We start from the raw sequence: 19070 nt of genomic DNA, 5'->3' as shown, positions 1-19070 counted from the left end.
GCTGAATGTGTATGAGATAATAAAAACTGTCTAAACAACTAAGCTGGGTATTTCCATGTGGCTCATTTTCTTTTGTGGGTTAGACATGGTAATATGACCAAGCAAAAGCACTGGCAATCAGAAAGGCTGCTCTCTGGAACACACCAGATGCATGCAGGCATGTTAGACAACTGTCATATGCAACAAAAAGCAGTGATGGTTGCAGGTACTGCAGATTCCCACATAACAATATGTGGCACTGTGCCAAAAACATTCCTATAATTCCTGCACAGAAAGTGTGCACAGTGCATATACCTGAAACCACTCAGTGATAATGTGACATACACAATGTCCACAAGCACAAAAGTAATGCAGGATGTTGTCTTGCAAAGTAACAGTATTACTAATCAATATCAACAGCAAACAACTCTTGTATTTTGAGATGTATTTCTAGTGTTTGTAAGTAGTGCATACACACTGCACAATATGAACGCTGGCCATAAAAGAATACTTAATCTGTATGCATGAGAACTATATAGGCACAACTGTCTATGGAATACAACATAGGTGTGTTAGAACTATTTATGTATTCTGTTCCTCCAAAATTATCACCCGCTACTATCATTACACCACTTGTATAAGGACACGAACATATAGAGATATGAGTAGTTGTAATGTGTCTGAGTTGTATTTGTGTACGTTGTCCTTTGTAACAAGTAAATAAAGTATGTTCAAATGGGCACTATTGTGTAATGTAGCCCCAAATGGTCACTATTGTGTTATGTAGACCCATCTTTGATCATCTAACAGCTGAGGCTTCCATAATTTTTAATTGTTTCAAGGTGTACACTTGACTTGCACTAACTTTATAACATCCTGGTCCTACTACATTATATTCAGGTATATTAGAAGGGTATCCTGCTAGATGAATGCAAAACATCTGTATTTATGCTCTTTGTGAACTAGCAGTGATTGTTTACTCAATAGTCCTTGCACCTTGCCAACTCTGAGCTTTGGAATGAGGCAGGAAAGATGATTACTAAAGTAACAGGCATCCATAAGGAAGGCAAATAGTGCAAACATAGCTGGAGAGGTCTGTCTAGCTGCAGAGCAGACAGATTGAAGAGGATAACCCTGTAAAGTATGTAGCATATGCTAGGGTGCCAGGATAAGTGTTCAGGTGGATTTATATTTGTTTACAGACATTCCTCATACTATTCAATTATTATAGCCCCATTTTTGAGTGTGTATATCCCAAATGGCAACAGTAAAAATAAAAAAGAAGTAATTATGGATGTAATACATTTCAAGTTTATTTCACACAACCACACAATAGCCCAAATATTCCAGTTTATTTCACAAAAATGCATAGTAGTCTTGCAAAGTCAGATTGTTTAATTTGAGCAAAAGACAAGAGGGTAGAGTACTTTAAGCTATAGACAGCCCACACCAGCATCCTATAGTAATAGTCAGTTTGTTGAGTGCACATTATCTGATTGTGACAAAAAATAATAATTCTCTCAAACTCTTAGTGCAAGAATCAGAAACAAAGCCCCAAAATAATGAGGAGAAAAGGCCAAAAGTCACAGCCTGCAATTATATGTGGTAACTCAGCACTTGTGCCTTCTTTCTATAGCTATCAGTTCCTTGCCCAGTTCCCCCTCCCCAATACCTTGCCACCCAGATAGCTTTGATTAAACTTCCCCTTCAAACACTACCTAACTGGAATCCTGAAGTTTAGTAGCACCAACCATATGCTAATAGAAAACAAAACAAACAAACAAACTAAAAAAAAACTACAATAAAATTAAATGGCTTACTGATTGTTTTTGTAAGCAGCCACGAACAAAGCTGTAATTTCCACTATTCTACTCTGGGAAGATCATCCTACTTAAAACTAAAACATTGCTTTCTGTCTGCCCCCCCCCATCTCCTAGAATCCTTTGCAGAATTCAAAAACCATGCTCTGGCATTCTGCACCATCTTTCTCTCACTCTTCCTTACACTAGAGCCCAACCCTGGGAACTCCGTTGGTGTGCATATGCTGACTATGCCCATAATTGAGTACAATGTCCCAGCACTGAAATAAATAGGACATGCTGGAGGGACAGATTCATAGGGCAGATAGCCTAGTATGAACCTATGAACCTATGTGATAAGAGCAATCCAGTATTATATATTTGTATCTTATATTTAGCAAAGTTATTCATTTACAGCATCTTACATAGACCCAAGCATTCTGTTTGTACTGCTCATAGAAATCATTGCTTTACTTAATGCTGAGACATCTTGTTTCTCTTTAAAATGTTTTCTGACATTGTTGCAATAATGTGTAGCTAATTATATTGTACTTAAAACAGTTTAACTCTGAAATTGTAATGCCCTAACTATTTTGACCACTTACCTATGGTTGCCTTTAAGAAGATAGTGTTACTTATACATAAGTGGAATTATGAATTAACCTTGTATATGTTGGAACAGTGTCTTAATTTGTGAGACTACTGGCTTTCTCTAATGAAGAATGATCGCCACAGAATGAGTATGTCTTTGTGTATGAGACAAGAATAGTTTACTAAATTGCGTAGCAACATACATGACCACTGAAATTAAACTGTGATGTAGTTCAGAACTTATCTAAATGGTGTTTTAGCATAGGTGACTACTAGCTCTTTCTATGCACAGCAATTGCCACATATGGAGTATGTATTTTATTACATATTTGAACATTTCGCTGAATTTGTCTACTAACATATGAGACCTGTGGCTGAAAAGCATTCTTTTTAATAATAATTGATGCTGACTGAATTTGCTGCTTTAATGTTGTTTCAACTGCACTCCTAGACAAATTCTGAAAATACTGCTGTTGTCTTTAACTATGTCTTCACCTGCATAGTTTAACTTTACTGTTAGTGCTATTCTGATTTGATTTTCTACCCAGTGATTGCACCTGGTTCTGCTGTATGTACCCATGCAGCCTTGCATGCTTTTTGTTGCTTTGTCCTCTTTATCAAACACCTCTCACTCATATCAACTTTCTGACCTCACCATTTTATCGTAGTTCTTCTCTTAACAGACTTATTCAGCCATACTCTTCTGTCAGCACAGCTACCACTAACCTGTGTTAAGTGTCCCACTCTATACCGGTTATAAATGTTATAACCATAGCAAACATTCCAATTTACTCATCTAGCTGCTCTCCTCCTCTTTTTTCTTCTAGGTGATAAGCCTGTTTCTTCTCATAAACAATTGTGCCTAGCTAAAACCTAAGAACACAGCAACCTATTACTGCACATTCGTCATGGAGAAAGCCTCACAGGACCATAAGTGTATGTTGAACTCTGTTGTTCCCATAGTCATCTGTAGCACATCACCAAGTCCATCCAAACTTTCCCTCCCCTTCTGCTCACTTTATACCTTTTTCATAGAGTCTTTACAGAGTGTTACAGCCTGCAATTATATGCACTAACACAGAACTCATTCCTTCTTTTTAGAGTTATCAGTTCCTGGCAAAGTTCCCCCTCCCGAATACCTTACTGCCCAGATAGCTTTGGTTAAACTTCCCCTCCAAACACTACTACCTGGAATCCTGAAGTTTAGTAGCACCAACTATATACTAATAGAAATCAAAACAACTAAATTAAAGAAACTACAATAAAATTAAGTAGCTTACTGATTGTTTTCTAAGCAACCATGGACAAGGTCCTACCCCACTCCATTCACCCTCACTCTGCTTGGGCTCATTCTGCTCACCTACCCTATGTCCTTCCCCACAAGCCCCCTGGTTACTTATATTTATAGTAACCATAAATCTTCCCCATCATCACTACCATCCAATAAACTCATACCTACTTAACTCTATCCTTTAAAACACCAACATCATGGCTATTTCCATATCCTCCTATAGGTATGCTCTAAACACAGTACACCCTACCACACACTTTAACTCCACTATTTTTATATTTTACATTTTCCTTAATCTCTTTTCTTTACTCTGTTAACCCTGCTTCTACACTCAACTTCTCTTACCATTATAAAGCTGTACTGTGCTTTCTCACACTCACCACATTATCTTCTTAACATCACTAATCACCTAACTATGTTTACTATTACAAGCCACCTTCTTCAAACATACACCAATAGCAGCACCAATAAGAACATCGACTCAGACCTTACCACTGGACATGCACATAAATAGTTTCTCTAGCCTTGCATCTTCCTTTCTTGATTATATATACACACATATATATATATATATATATATATATATATATATATATATATATATATATATATATATATATATGCTTTATTTTTAATTTTTAATATACCAGGTATAAATAAATTTGCTGTTGATTGAGCAGTGAATGATGAAGTTTTTTTTTTATTTAGGGGAGAATGTATTATATTGTTCTTTAGTTAGGGCTTTTAACTCTGTATTTTTAGCTATGGTAGAACTTTTATCAAGTGATGTGTTAATTAACTATTGTTAAGACGTTTAATTGAGACATTGGTCACATGACTGGATTGTTGAAACATTTAAGAGTGTCTATGAAGTTGATTCTTTTATCTGATGAAATCCAGCCACTGTGCTGGACGAAAAGCGCTTAATAGAGTTTGTGGTGTTCTCAGATCGGTTGCTTTTTTATGTTTATTCAGTTTGTGAAGTATGATTTCGAAACTCAACTTACACAATGTTCCCAAGTTGATACGGGGAACTTAACTATTCTACTGGGAATCATGACTAAATGCCTTGATGACCTGGTAAACAGAGTGGAGACACTATCTCAATGTTCTGTACTTTCCTCACAGAACAGTCCAATGTTACAGAATGAGAGGTCTTTAAGAGATTCGCCTCCAGTTGCTTCTACCAATTGCACCACTAGTTTGGGACAAAACCTTTCTACTAATGATCAAGGTAAACATATTTACACGAGTGCTACAAATACTTTGCTGACTGGAGGGAATACTGCAGTACCGATACCTTCTACGAGCCAAAAAACAACTGTACAACAACTCAACAACTCTTCAGGGCTTATTGAAGCACCAGATTTGACAGTGTGGTTAAAGGACATTCCAAAACTAACCACACAGAACTCAAAAGTGAATTTGGTGCAACTGGCTGGGAGAGGTGAGCAAAGTTTAGTTACTAACTTGAAATCTTTAGACTACAAACTATTGAAGCACAAAAAGCTTCAGCTAGAAATAGCGTATTTCACAGAAAATGCAAAGATGAATATAGCTCTAAAAGGTCTGAGGTCCTGGCAGTATCCGACAGGACTGGTGTCAGGATCGCAATTTCATAAAGACCTACTGCATTTGTTTGACAAGCAAATTCAAGTAGACGAACTATCTAAGGAAGTGGAACAGCTAAGCAGGGATGTACTAAGCCATCATGATTTTGAATGCTATAACTATGATTACCAAAGTATTTTCAACAGTATCAATCAACAGATTGAAAAACCTAAATTAAACAAAATTAAAAAACTGGAAAGGGATCATATAGATTATAGCAATGGTACAGCCTACCCTTGCCCCCCCCCCCATCACAGCTGTGGAATGCAACTGGCCAACACAATCAGGCGTGCACTAACAACAACAGTTTAAATGATGGGTGGAACCAGGTGTGATTACCGTGCCCTGGACCAGCAATCAAGGAGCCTCAATCCTCACCACTAACACCAGGGAGGTCTTCTCCCAGAAGAGAGGAAAGGATAACTAATATACACAGTAAAGTACAATTTCCCTTAAGGGCACACAGAGATCACAGTCAGTCTGAGGATGGTTGCTCCCTTGCTCACCAGGTCCCCATTAAGACTCCCCACTGGCACAGCTATAGGGTTTAGGTCTCAGCCTAGCTGGGCAAGCTAAAACCTCCAGTACCCTCTCTGTCCAACCAGTGCTTCGTGTGCTTGCCCAAGTAGCTGACACAACACACACACACTTTGAGATAAGTATCTATATAACTTCACAGACACTCCTGAGAAAGGCTGACACAGATTATCCAGCTGTGCCCCTTTACCCAGACCATATGGTAATAATCCCCACCCAGTTAATAATATCAGCTACTAAAAGGTGCTTTAAAGGGTGTCCAATTATTAATGTGCAATATTATTATCCAATGGTAATGTGACTATTCAGTCTAGGCTTATTGGAAGGGCTTAGACAGTAAACTCTATAAATATATAATGTACTCTAAAGCATACTTTAACTCTACATAAACCAGCCACAGGTAGAAGGTTTTAAAAATATTTAGAAACAAATAATTAAAACATAAGACAAAACTAATACACCACAGCGATATCTAAGAGTTCAGAGATCACACAGAAACTTAAAATAATACAGTAGGACAGGTCTGATTTCAAAGAAAAATACCTAAGAAATCTTTACTAGCTTTAACTATTCCTACAAGAAATCACAGTGCTAAAACTTACATATGAGCATAAGGCAGAGTGCTGAGTTAGATATCCAAGATCAAAATGCTTCCAGTCTCTTGTGAGAAATAGTATTTAAACATTACTAACAAACATGTTTGCTGGGTCCCTCTGAAATTACATCATGGTGACACTTAGGTTTTCCCAGGCAAACAAACTGCATTATTTAGCAATCTAACACCTGCTCAGAAACTTGCAACAATAAAAGTCATTTCACATGCATACTCTAACAGAAACCAGAGCAATAAAGCACATTCCACATCTAAATTCGAGTCATAAACTTTAGCCTTAAAACAATGGGCATGAAACCTTCATCCAGATTCACTGACAATGAATTCTAACATGAAAGGGTCACAACATGCTTCACTGGGCCAGTAGAGTACAATGTTGTCACATATTTTGCAGTTCCACATTTCACAGTATTCTTTTACACTCAAGAAAACATGCCTGTATTTTTACATTTATTTACAAATGCCAGAATTATATATCAAATTCTATTTGACTAGGCTGGCAGCCTTCACCCATCTTTCCCTAGTTGTCACACCAGGAAACAATGTTATCTAACTCAACAGTTCAGCCAGAAGTAAGGGAAGTCAGTAATGAGAGAAATGCTCCAAATAGAAATTAATGAACACATAATGACATTAACTTTACCCAAGGGAACCTCTCATATTCAGAAGTGGTGCAAATAAACTGAAAAATTTTCATCAGGTCAAGAACAGACCACAGAAAAAAACATTAGTGAACCAACAGAATCCTTACAACATTGTTTTTTTTTGTGCTGTGTACCTTCCATATCTTTATTAATTCTAATGAAATTATTCTTAATTCCTTTTGATTTGTATAATTTAGAATCTAAAGGAGGCCAAAAAGGAAAACAAACAAGTGTACAGTAGTTAATCTTAAACATGTGTATAAACAAATACTTAAAACCGTCTTTTAACAAACATGGAATGAATACCGTTCCCAATCTGAGAGAACTAAGATGTTCGGTCAGATTAACGCTCATTACTAAAAGTGAACCAAACATTAAAAAGAAGTTAGAGACTCCATTAAAAGTTAGTCTGGAGATTGCAATTAAATCACCCCAAGCTCAAACAACTATATTGATCAATGACACATTTGAGTATGTGCATGTTCACAAAATCATTACTTGTAAAGCTTCTATACATACCAGTGTCATTAACAGACATTTAATAAATTACCTTTATGATTAAATATAACAGCTCTATGAGCTTGTTCAGAAATCAATTTTGAACTATAATTCCTGTATCAAGTGTATATCTTGGCATTATTTCAATCAAAACTTTTCAATAATAAATTAACTAGATGGATTTAATACTACTCTCATTAAATGTGAATGGTTTGAATAACCCAAGGAAAAAATCCAACTTACTTAAATACTTAAAAGTAAATAAAGCCCAAGTGGTATTATTACAGGAAACCCACTTCAAAGCTAATGATAACTTCACTTGGAATCCAAATTACTTTATAAAACTTTCTAACTCATCAAACAGTAAGAAAAATAGAGGAGTTTTAATATCATGGAGGAAAAATATTGCCAATCTTCAAGTGCTATATAATTATGAAGACAAGGATGGTCTTCTCTCAATAGTAATAATAAGATATAGTAATAGAATTTAGACTTTGGTGAATTTGTATTGGTTCCCGGGTATAGGAGTAGGAACAATTAAAAAGCACATAGAACTTATTAATAAGACTTCAAAATGCAATTTAATTGTGGGAGGGGATTTTAATTGTATATTAGATAGTCATGAGACCACAAATAAAAGACCTTTCTGTATTACTTCTTCATGGAGAACTCTTAGAAAATGGATAGATAATTTGCAGTTAATAGACTCATTTAGCTTTAAAAATGAAAATTCATTACTATTTTCTCACAGTGATTATAGATTCAATACCCAAACAAGAACTGATAAAGTATATATATCCCAAGATTTAAAAATGAAAATATCACACTCTTCTATAATCCCCTGCTCCCCATCAGACCATAACTCACTTATCCTTAAACTTCAAATGGATTTTAAAAGACTGACATTTACCAAAAGAATTTCAACATATTTTACTAGATTAAAAGAGTTTAAGTCTTGGTTAGATTTAGAAATAAAATACTTTTTAGATGCAAAAAATACTGGTGACATAAATATAGTTATTTTATGGGATTCACTAAAGGCATACCTTTATGGTAAAATTATCTCCTGGTGTAACAATAAAGCAAAGGAATGGGAGTCAGAACTAGTTAATATTCAGAAGCAAATTATAGAAACTAACTTAAAGGATGTAGACGATAAAGCTGAAAAAAAAAGAAAGAAAGAAATTGGGGAATTAAATATAAAATACAATGATATCTTAATGCATAAAACCAATTTGGCATTGGAAATTTTAAATTAAATTCTTATTCTGTCTCCCCCAAATATATGCATAATCTAGCAATGAGATTAAAAAGATATTTATGAAGGGGAAAACAAGAAAAATGTATCAGATATAAGTGACATATTAGAAGCCTTCAAATTATACTTTACAAAACATTACAATATCAATGATTCCTCTCATAATAATACAAACATATGCCTAGATTATACAAATTTAAATAAAATCCCAGAGACCCTAAGTATAAACATCCAAAAACAAATCACGCTCAAAGAAATTAAAGAAAAAGATTAAAGAAGGTAAAAATAATAAAGCACCAGGCATAGATGGAATTATTATAGAAATCTACAAATTAATTCCAACATCTGTTTTAACAATACTACAGATGGCACTAAATGAAATATATTCACAGGTCATTATTCCACCTTCATGGAGATATTCACTGATTACACCTATTTTAAAGGAAAGTAAAAATTCCAGCTTATGTAGCTCATATAGACAGATCTCACTCCTTAATAATGACTACAAAATCCTTATGTCTATTCTGGTCAATAGGATCAAAAAATCTCTAACTCTTAGAAAATGGATAGATAATTTGCAGTTAATAGACTCATTTAGCTTTAAAATGAAAATTCATTACTATTTTCTCACAGTGATTATAAGGGGCCTGCCTGATAGGCCTTTAGGGTCCTGTATCCGCCTGGTGCTGCACCAGGTGGGTGCTTCCTGGTTTCCCGGTGAACATGCCCCCAAACTCCTGCAACACTGCTCAGATTTCTCGAACCTGGGTAGTATCTCTGTATAGCTGCTGGGACATTGCTACCCCTTCCACCGAGGTGTCAGCCCAAGCCTCACTGAGGAGATCTGTCACAAGATTGCTCTCAGACTCCTTCTGCAATCCACTGCAAATGCTCAGCACAAAGACCTCCCTATCATGGTAAGGTTTCATCATGTAGTTAACATCACTTACCTTTCTTACCACCTTGTAGGGTTCCTCCCAATCTGCCTGCAACTTGTTGTGTCTGACAGGAATGAGAACCATCACCTGCTGCCCTACAGCATACTCACTATCTTGAGCATTCCTGTCAAACCACACCTTTTTCTGTGTTGAGCTTCTGCCAGGTTCTCCTGGGCCAGGCCCATGAGTTCCATGAGCCTTGCCCTGAGGTTCAGGATATATGCCTCAACAGACTCCTTGTGAGACTCACATTCACCTTCCCACTCATCTCAAATTAAATCTAGAGGTCCCTTCACCCTATGCCCATACAGTAACTCAAAGGGTGAAAAACCTGTGGATTCCTGGGGAACCTCTCTGTAAGCAAACAACAGATGGGGCAAATATTTGTCCCACTCCCTCTTAAACTGATCTGCAAATGCCAGTAGCATGGACTTGGTTGTAGAGTTTAACTTCTCAACAAGACCATTAGTCTGGGGATGGTAGGGAGTGGTCTTCATATGCTTCACCCCACAGGACATCCACAGACAAGCCACCAGGTCTGACATAAAATTAGCACCTCTGTCAGACAGTATTTTCTTTGGGAAACCTACCCTGCTGAAAATCTCTAGCAAAGCATTTGCCACCTTCTCTGCCTCAATGGAGGACAACGTCACTGCCTCAGGGTATCGTGTAGCATAATCTACAATCACTAGGATATACTTTTTCCCTGTGTAACCTGGGGTACTCAGAGGACCCACAATATCCATAGCTACCCTCTGAAATGGCTCCTTAATCCCAGGCAAAGGCATCAAAGGAGCTCTCACCTTGTCTCCTGCCTTGCCTACCTTTTGGCACTGCTCACAGGTCCTGCAGTACCCTGTTACATCTCTGGAAATTCCAGGCGAATAGAAGTTTTGCATAATATGCCTCTTTGTACATTTTATGCCCATATGACCTGCAAAGGGAATATCATGGGCTATGGCTAGAAGAGCCATATGGTACGCTCTAGGCACTACCAACTGCTGTACTCTCTCACCTTCTATCCTTCCTTCAGGGGTCCACTCTCTGTACAGTAACCCTTTATTCCGGTATACAGATTCCCCCTTCCCTTGTGAATCAGGTGCCTCCCTAGCTACCTGCCTCAGGCCTTGCAATGTAGGGTCTGAGAGCTGAGCCTGTCTCAAGTCTCTCCTTGTAACCCTTCCCAGCTCCCCTTCCACAGGAGGTCTGGCATCCTCTGACAGCGGTGCCTCATTGTCAGCCTGTGTACTACTACTCACATCTGCCTTTGCAGTTACTCTGTCCAAGGGAACATCAGTACCCACAAGCAGCTGTGGCTCACATTCAGTCTCACTGCTACAGCATAGCTCACTCACTGAAGTAACCACCTCAACAGTCTTGGCTGCAAGGATGCAGTCTGTCTGGGTCTCCCCCAGGCTACCATTCCCACATGCTTGTCTCCTAGCCTCACTGCATGTAACTGCATAAGTACATGGTACTGCCTCATCCAAATCCTTCCCTCTCAGGACATCTGCAGGATGGTAGTTCCATACCCCTGTTGTCTCACGACATCCTACTGTTGGCATTTTGTCTTTCCCACTTACTGGCTCCCTCATCTTTGGTTCCCCACCTTTCCTCCGAGGACATCTGTATGCCGTATGGCCCCACTGGTTGCATTCAAAAGATTTAACCCTAGCTCCTGGATGTGCACCTGGACTAGTGGCTTCCCCTGCTACTGGCAGATTCTGTTGGGGCAGTCTGTGCTGCCCACCATGGGTTCCTTTAGTCCCATGAGCAGTACTGGGGGTCCCTTTCCTGTGCAGGGCTGCCCTGCTTGTTAGGTATAGGTCTCCCTTATTCCCCAACTCCTCTGAAGTAGCACACTGTCTATCAGCTAACCAGGTCCTCATGCCCTCAGGCAAAGTGATAAGGGCTTGTTCCCTTACCAAAAAGTCTGCCAGCCCTTCAAAAGTGGTGACCTGACATCCACTCACCCAGCTATGAAAATAAATGCTCAGTTCAGCAACATATTCACATACATTTTCATCTACCTTGCATCTATGCTCACAAAACTTTTTCCTATACATTTCAGGTGTTAGCTTAAAACATTCCAACAAGTGTCTTTTTACAGCAGTATAATCAAAACAATCAGTGTCATGCATTTTTGCTAAAGAAGTTAGTTTTACCATGGAGTAAGGGGGTCAGGAACCATACCCAGAGCCCTTGGTCAACTTCATACTGTTTACATACCCGCTCAAACATATGAATGAAGCTATCAGAATTATCCCCCTCTTTAAACTGTGGCAGACATTTACTGACCTTTTGTGCTTCTGGGGTCCGGTTATTCTCTTTCCCATCACTTCCATGACTCTGGCGAAGAGTCAGAATTTTCCTTTCATGCCTCTTCTGCTGTTCATTTTCCTCAGTTTGTAGACTCCTCATTTTCTCAGCTGCTTCTAGTTCCATACGCCTGGCCTCTAACTCAAGTCTCTTTAGCTCCAGCTGGATTTTTATGTCCACTGCAGAGAGGCTGAGCTTTCCATTCTCCAAGGATATTGTATCTCCACTGTCAGTCTGATTGTCCTCCAGGCTGCTGTTTTCTGATGCAGCTGTAACCAAGGCTGCAATCAGGTCTGTCTTAGTCAGGTTTCCATGTACCAGCCCCCTAGTCTGGCACATCTCCGCCAGCTGGCTCCTTGTCAGCTTTCCATACTCTTCCGCTGATATGCTGCCTGCTCACCCTGACTAACACTAAGCTAACAAAAGAAATAAAACAATTGTGATCTGAACTCTGAGTATACACTGCGTGGCTGTTTTAGAGTACAAAACACTTTTAGAGATCACTGTACATAAGCTACAGGAATTCACTCTACCCACACCACTACAAGCCAATTAGTGTGTGAAGTAGATACCACCACTGCCAAACACTTGTGACAACCGTGCCCTGGCCCAGCAATCAAGGAGCCTCAATCCTCACCACTAACACCAGGGAGTTTGTCTCCTAGAAGAGAGGAAAGGATAACTAATACACACAGTAAAGTACAATTTCCCTTAAGGGCACACAGAGATCACAGTCAGTCTGTGGCTGGTTGCTCCCTTGCTCACCAGGTCCCCATTAAGACTCCCCACTGGCACAGCTATAGGGTCCAGGTCTCAGCCTAGCTGGGCAAGCTAAAACCTCCAGTACCCTCTCTGTCCAAACAGTGCTTCGTGTGCCTGCCCAAGTAGCTGACACAACACACACACTTTGAGATAAGTATCTATATAACTTCACAGACACTTCTGGGAAAGGCTGACACAGATCCTCCAGCTGTGCCCCTTTACCCAGACCATACGGTAGTAATCCCTGCCACCACCAAGTTAATAATATCAGCTACTAAAAGGCGCTTAAAAGGGTGTCCAATTATTACTGTGCAATATTACTATCCAATGGTAATGTGACTATTCAGTCTAGGCTTATTGGAAGGGCTTAGACAGTAATCTCTATAAATATATAATGTACTCTAAAGCATACTTTAACTCTACATAAACCAGCCACAGGTAGAAGGTTTTAAAAATATTTAATAATAAATAATTAAAACATAAGACAAAACTACTACACCCCAGTGATATCTAAGAGTTCAGAGATCACACAGAAACTTAAAATAATACAGTAGGACAGGTCTGATTTCAAAGAAAAATACCTAATAAATCTTTACTAGCTTTAACTATTCCTACAAGAAATCACAGTGCTAAAACTTACATGTGAGCATAAGGCAGAGTGCTGAGTTAGATATCCAAGATCAAAATGCTTCCAGTCTTTTGTGAGAAATAGTATTTAAACATTACTAACAAACATGTCTGCTGGGTCCCTCCCAAATTACATCATGTTGACACTTAGGTTTTCCCAGGCAAACAAACTGCATTATTTAGCAATCTAACACCTGCTCAGAAACTTACAACAATTCAAGTCATTTCACATGTATACTCTAACAGAAACCAAAGCAATAAAGCACATTCCACATCTAAATTCTGGTCATACACTTTAGCCTTAAAACAATGGGCATGAAACCTTCATACAGATTGACTGACAACGAATTCTAACATGAAAGGGTCACAACATGCTTCACTGGGCCAGTAGAGTACAATGTTGTCACATATTTTGCAGTTCCACATTTCACAGTATTCTTTTACACTCAAGAAAACATGCCTGTATTTTTACATTTATTTACAAATGCCAGAATTATATATCAAATTCTATTTGACTAGGCTGGCAGCCTTCACCCATCTTTCCCCAATCGTCACACCAGGAAACAATGTTATCTAACTCAACAGTTCAGCCAGAAGTAAGGGAAGTCAATAATGAGAGAAATGATCCAAATAGAAATTAATGAACACATAATGACATTAACTTTACCCAAGGGAACCTCTCATATTCAGAAGTGGTGCAAATAAACTGGCAAAATGTTCATCAGGCCAAGAACAGACCACAGAAAAAAACATTAGTGAACCAACAGAATCCTTACAACATTGTTTTTTTTTTTGTGCTGTGTACCTTCCATATCTTTATTAATTCTAATGAAATGATTCTTAATTCCTTTTTTAGTTGTATAATTTAGAATCTAAAGGAGGCCAAAAAGGAAAACAAACAAGTGTACAGTAGTTAATCTTAAACATGTGTATAAACAAATACTTAAAACCGTCTTTTAACAAACATGGAATGAATACCGTTCCCAATCTAAGAGAACTAAGATGTTCGGTCAGATTAACGCTCATTACTAAAAGTGAACCAAACATTAAAAAGAAGTTAGAGACTCCATTAAAAGTTAGTCTGGAGATTGCAATTAAATCACCCCAAGCTCAAACAACTATATTGATCAATGACGCATTTGAGTATGTGCATGTTCACAAAATCATTACTTGTAAAGCTTCTATACATACCAGTGTCATTAACAGACATTTAATAAATTACCTTTGTGATTAAATATAACAGCTCTATGAGCTTGTTCAGAAATCAATTTTGAACTATATTTCCTGTATCAAGTGTATATCTTGTCATTATTTCAATCAAAACTTTTCAATAATAAATTAACTAGATGGATTTAATACTACTCTCATTAAATGTGAATGGTTTGAATAACCCAAAGAAAAGATCCAACTTACTTAAATACTTAAAAGTAAATAAAGCCCAAGTGGTATTATTACAGGAAACCCACTTCAAAGCTAATAATAACTTCACTTGGAATCCAAATTACTTTATAAAACATTCTAACTCATCAAACAGTAAGAAAAATAGAGGAGTTTTAATATTGTGGAGGAAAAATATTACCAATCTTTAAGTACTATATAATTATGAAGACAAGGATGGTCTTCTCTCAATAGTAATAACAAGATATAGTAATAGAATTTAGACTTTGGTGAACATCTATTGGTTCCCGGGTATAGGAGTAGGAACAATTAAAAAGCACATAGAACTTATTAATAAGACTTCAAAAGGCAATTTAATTGTGGGAGAGGATTTTAATTGTATATTAAATAGTCAGGAGACCACAAATAAAAGACCTTTCTGTATTACTTCTTCAGGGAGAACTCTTAGAAAATGGATAGATAATTTGCAGTTAATAGACTCATTTAGCTTTAAAAATGAAAATTCATTACTATTTTCTCACAGTGATTATAGATTCAATACCCAAACAAGAACTGATAAAGTATATATATCCCAAGATTTAAAAATGAAAATATCACACTCTACTATAATCCCCTGCTCCCCATCACACCATAACTCACTTATCCTTAAACTTCAAATGGATTTTAAAAGACTGACATTTACCAAAAGAATTTCAACATATTTTACTAGATTAAAAGAGTTTAAGTCTTGGTTAGATTTAGAAATAAAATACTTTTTAGATGCAAATAATACTGGTGACATAAGTATAGTTATTTTATGGGATTCACTAAAGGCATACCTTTATGGTAAAATTATCTCCTGGTGTAACAATAAAGCAAAGGAATGGGAGTCAGAACTAGTTAATATTCAGAAGCAAATTATAGAAACTAACTTAAAGGATGTAGACGATACAGCTGCAAGAAAAAAAAAAAAAAAAAGAAAGAAAAAGAAATTGGGGAATTAAATATAAAATACAATGATATCTTAATGCATAAAACCAATTTGGCATTGGAAAAATTTTAATTAAATTCTTATTCTGTCTCCCCCAAATATATGCATAATCTAGCAATGAGATTAAAAAGACATTTATGAAGGGGAAAACAAGAAAAATGTATCAGATATAAGTGACATATTAGAAGCCTTCAAATTATACTTTACAAAACATTACAATATCAATGATTCCTTTCATAATAATACAAACATATGCCTAGATTATACAAATTTAAATAAAATCTCAGAGACCCTAAGTATAAACATCCAAAAACAAATCATGCTCAAAGAAATTAAAGAAAAAAATTAAAGAAGGTAAAAATAATAAAGCACCAGGCATAGATGGAATTATTATAGAAATCTACAAATTAATTCCAACATCTGTTTTAACAATACTACAGATGGCACTAAATGAAACATATTCACAGGTCATTATTCCACCTTCATGGAGATATTCACTGATTACACCTATTTTAAAGGAAAGTAAAAAATCCAGCTTATGTAGCTCATATAGACAGATCTCACTCCTTAATAATGACTACAAAATCCTTATGTCTATTCTGGTCAATAGGATCAAAAAATCTCTAACTCAAGTCATTAGTGAGGACCAAACTGGGTTTATACATAATAGACACACCCATGATAATATACAAATAATTTTAACCACTATAGATCTTTTAAACAGAGATGGAACTGAAGCCCTAATAGTCACATTAGATATTGAAAAAAGCATTTGACTCATTAAATTGGAACTACCTTTTCAATATATTACAAATTTATGATTTCCCCTCACAATTCGTTACTTTAATAAAAAATATATACAAAGACAATTTGGCATATGTAAAATTAGGCCCATTCACATCAGAAGCAATTAAAATTACTAAAGGTACTAAACAAGGAAGCCCCATGTCACCAATGTTGTTTGCATTAGCAATTAAACTTTTTTCCTCTGCAATTCGTTTTAACCCCAAAATTAAAGGCATTGACATTTTTAATCAATTTAACTCAAAAATAATGCTCTTTGCTGATGATATTCTACTCACTTTATCAAACTCAAATGACTCATTATGTGAATTAAATTCATTAGCTGAAAAATATCATCATATCTCGGGTTTAAAAATTAATGTTTCTAAATCGAATCATATATTGTTAAATAATAAAAATAATTCTAATACCAACAAAAATCAAATAAATGGGAAACAAGTTTCCTCTTTTAAATATTTAGGGATTATTTTATTTGACAATTTAGAATTAATTCTATCTACAAATTATAATAATGTTTTGAATACCCTTACATTTCTAATAGGAAAATGGAATAAATTGTATTTAACATTTGAAGATGGATTGCAGCTAATAAAGATGGTACTTCTCCCAATGGTAAAATACATTGCACTAGCTATTTCTATAATCTGTAAAAAAAGTTTTAAATGAATTAAATAGAATTTTTTATAAATTTCCTTTGGTACCCCTCCCAAAAAAAAACAGGATAGCTTTTCTAAATCATATTAGGCCTTGGGAAATGGGAGGCATAAACTTCCCGGATTTAGAATCTTATATTAAAGCATCCATTTTCAAAACAGTGATAAATTGGATAGATCCAAACATTTCTTCCGCATGGAAAACAATACATACTATTATTTTCCAAGAAGAAAGTAAATTTGCAAAAAATATACAGCTGAAGGAACAGAACAGTAAACTCTGGCATATTATTTGTATTAACCTGCAATATAATTTCACCAAACCTACTAATCTAAATTATATAAATAACATGTAAAACACTTTTCGGAGGTTTGTAAACAATAATATTGACATCAAATTATGGCTTCAGCTATTAACTCCCTTTAAAATTACAAAAAACTTTTTCAATAATATTTCCATAAATACTCTTAACTCATGGAGAGGAAACAATGTCACATGCTGGTACCAATGTATGGAAAATCTGACAGTCATGGATGTAATTCAAATAATCAGCACATTTAATCTTTCAAACAATGACCGGTTGGCTCTTAATAGCCTAATACCTTTTGCACAAGATCTATGTAGGACAATAAATAATTCTTCATTTAAATCCATGCCTAAATTTATATTCTGTTTATATGAAGTAATATATAGAGACTTTAATTGGACAAATTTAATTTCAAAGTTATATAAAATTATCATTAATTATAAAATAAAATCTAACCAATATTTCTAGAATTTTATCATCAAAAATTATCCATTATTGTTACTAAATGAGACCAAAGTAGATATATTACATTCTAGTAAGTTAACTTCAAATGTATAAAGCTGGAAAATTTTTGCATGGAAGTGTCTACATATAGCCTTTTATACTCCTAATAAAATAGCTAGATTTAAAAATTCTAATGATATATTATGTTGGATGTGTTCTTTAAAATGTAATGCTAACTGGTCCCATATTATGTACTAGTGTTCACATATAAAGAAATTTTGGGAGGATATAGGTGAATTTTTGCAAGCCATTTTCACTGATTCTTTTTTTTTTTTGTCAAAGTCATTGATTCTTGTGAATATAAATGAAACCTCCATTATGAAAAGGAAAGATCTATATCTTCTTTGGACTTTAATGGCAGTTTCAAAAAAATGCATCACAAGGAAATGGAACTCCCCTGTCATCCCATCATTTGAAGATTTTCTAACCCTTTTGAAAGAAGTAACACTGTTGGAAATCAAAGTCAAGAAAATGAGAATCTTTCCTAGGAAATGGCTCAATAATCCTTGGGAGAAAGTTTTCTCCCTAAATGAGACATTTAAAATGTCTGAAACTTTACCTTCATAAAAAGAGAGAAAGCAAGAAGTCAACTCTTAATTGTTTGTCTTAATCTTTGTTAAAAAGTATATTTTTTGTCTGTGTAACTATGCTTGTAATCTTTTTATCTTCATTTGATTTGAGGCCAGTGTACATTATGTAAATAGTTCATTTACCTTTTTCTTGTTTGATTTGTAAAAGTTATTAACTGTTGTTTTAAAAAAATTTTGAATAAAATTATTTGGAAAAAAAAATCCTTACAACATGAGGGAGAAGGCGAAAATAAAAGGGTAGACAAGCCTACTTTTACTAACAAATTTGACATTGTAGTAAATACAAGTGGATACTTTAAAATCTATAATTTCTCTGATGTCAACATTGACAACAGGACATTGAACTGTTTTCTAAAGGTCTTACTTATGTGCCTTC

Source organism: Protopterus annectens, chromosome 6.part0, assembly GCF_019279795.1.
Source record: "Protopterus annectens isolate FY-2018-M chromosome 6.part0, PAN1.0, whole genome shotgun sequence".
Taxonomy (NCBI): domain Eukaryota; kingdom Metazoa; phylum Chordata; order Ceratodontiformes; family Protopteridae; genus Protopterus; species Protopterus annectens.
This window is presented reverse-complemented; position numbering follows the sequence as displayed.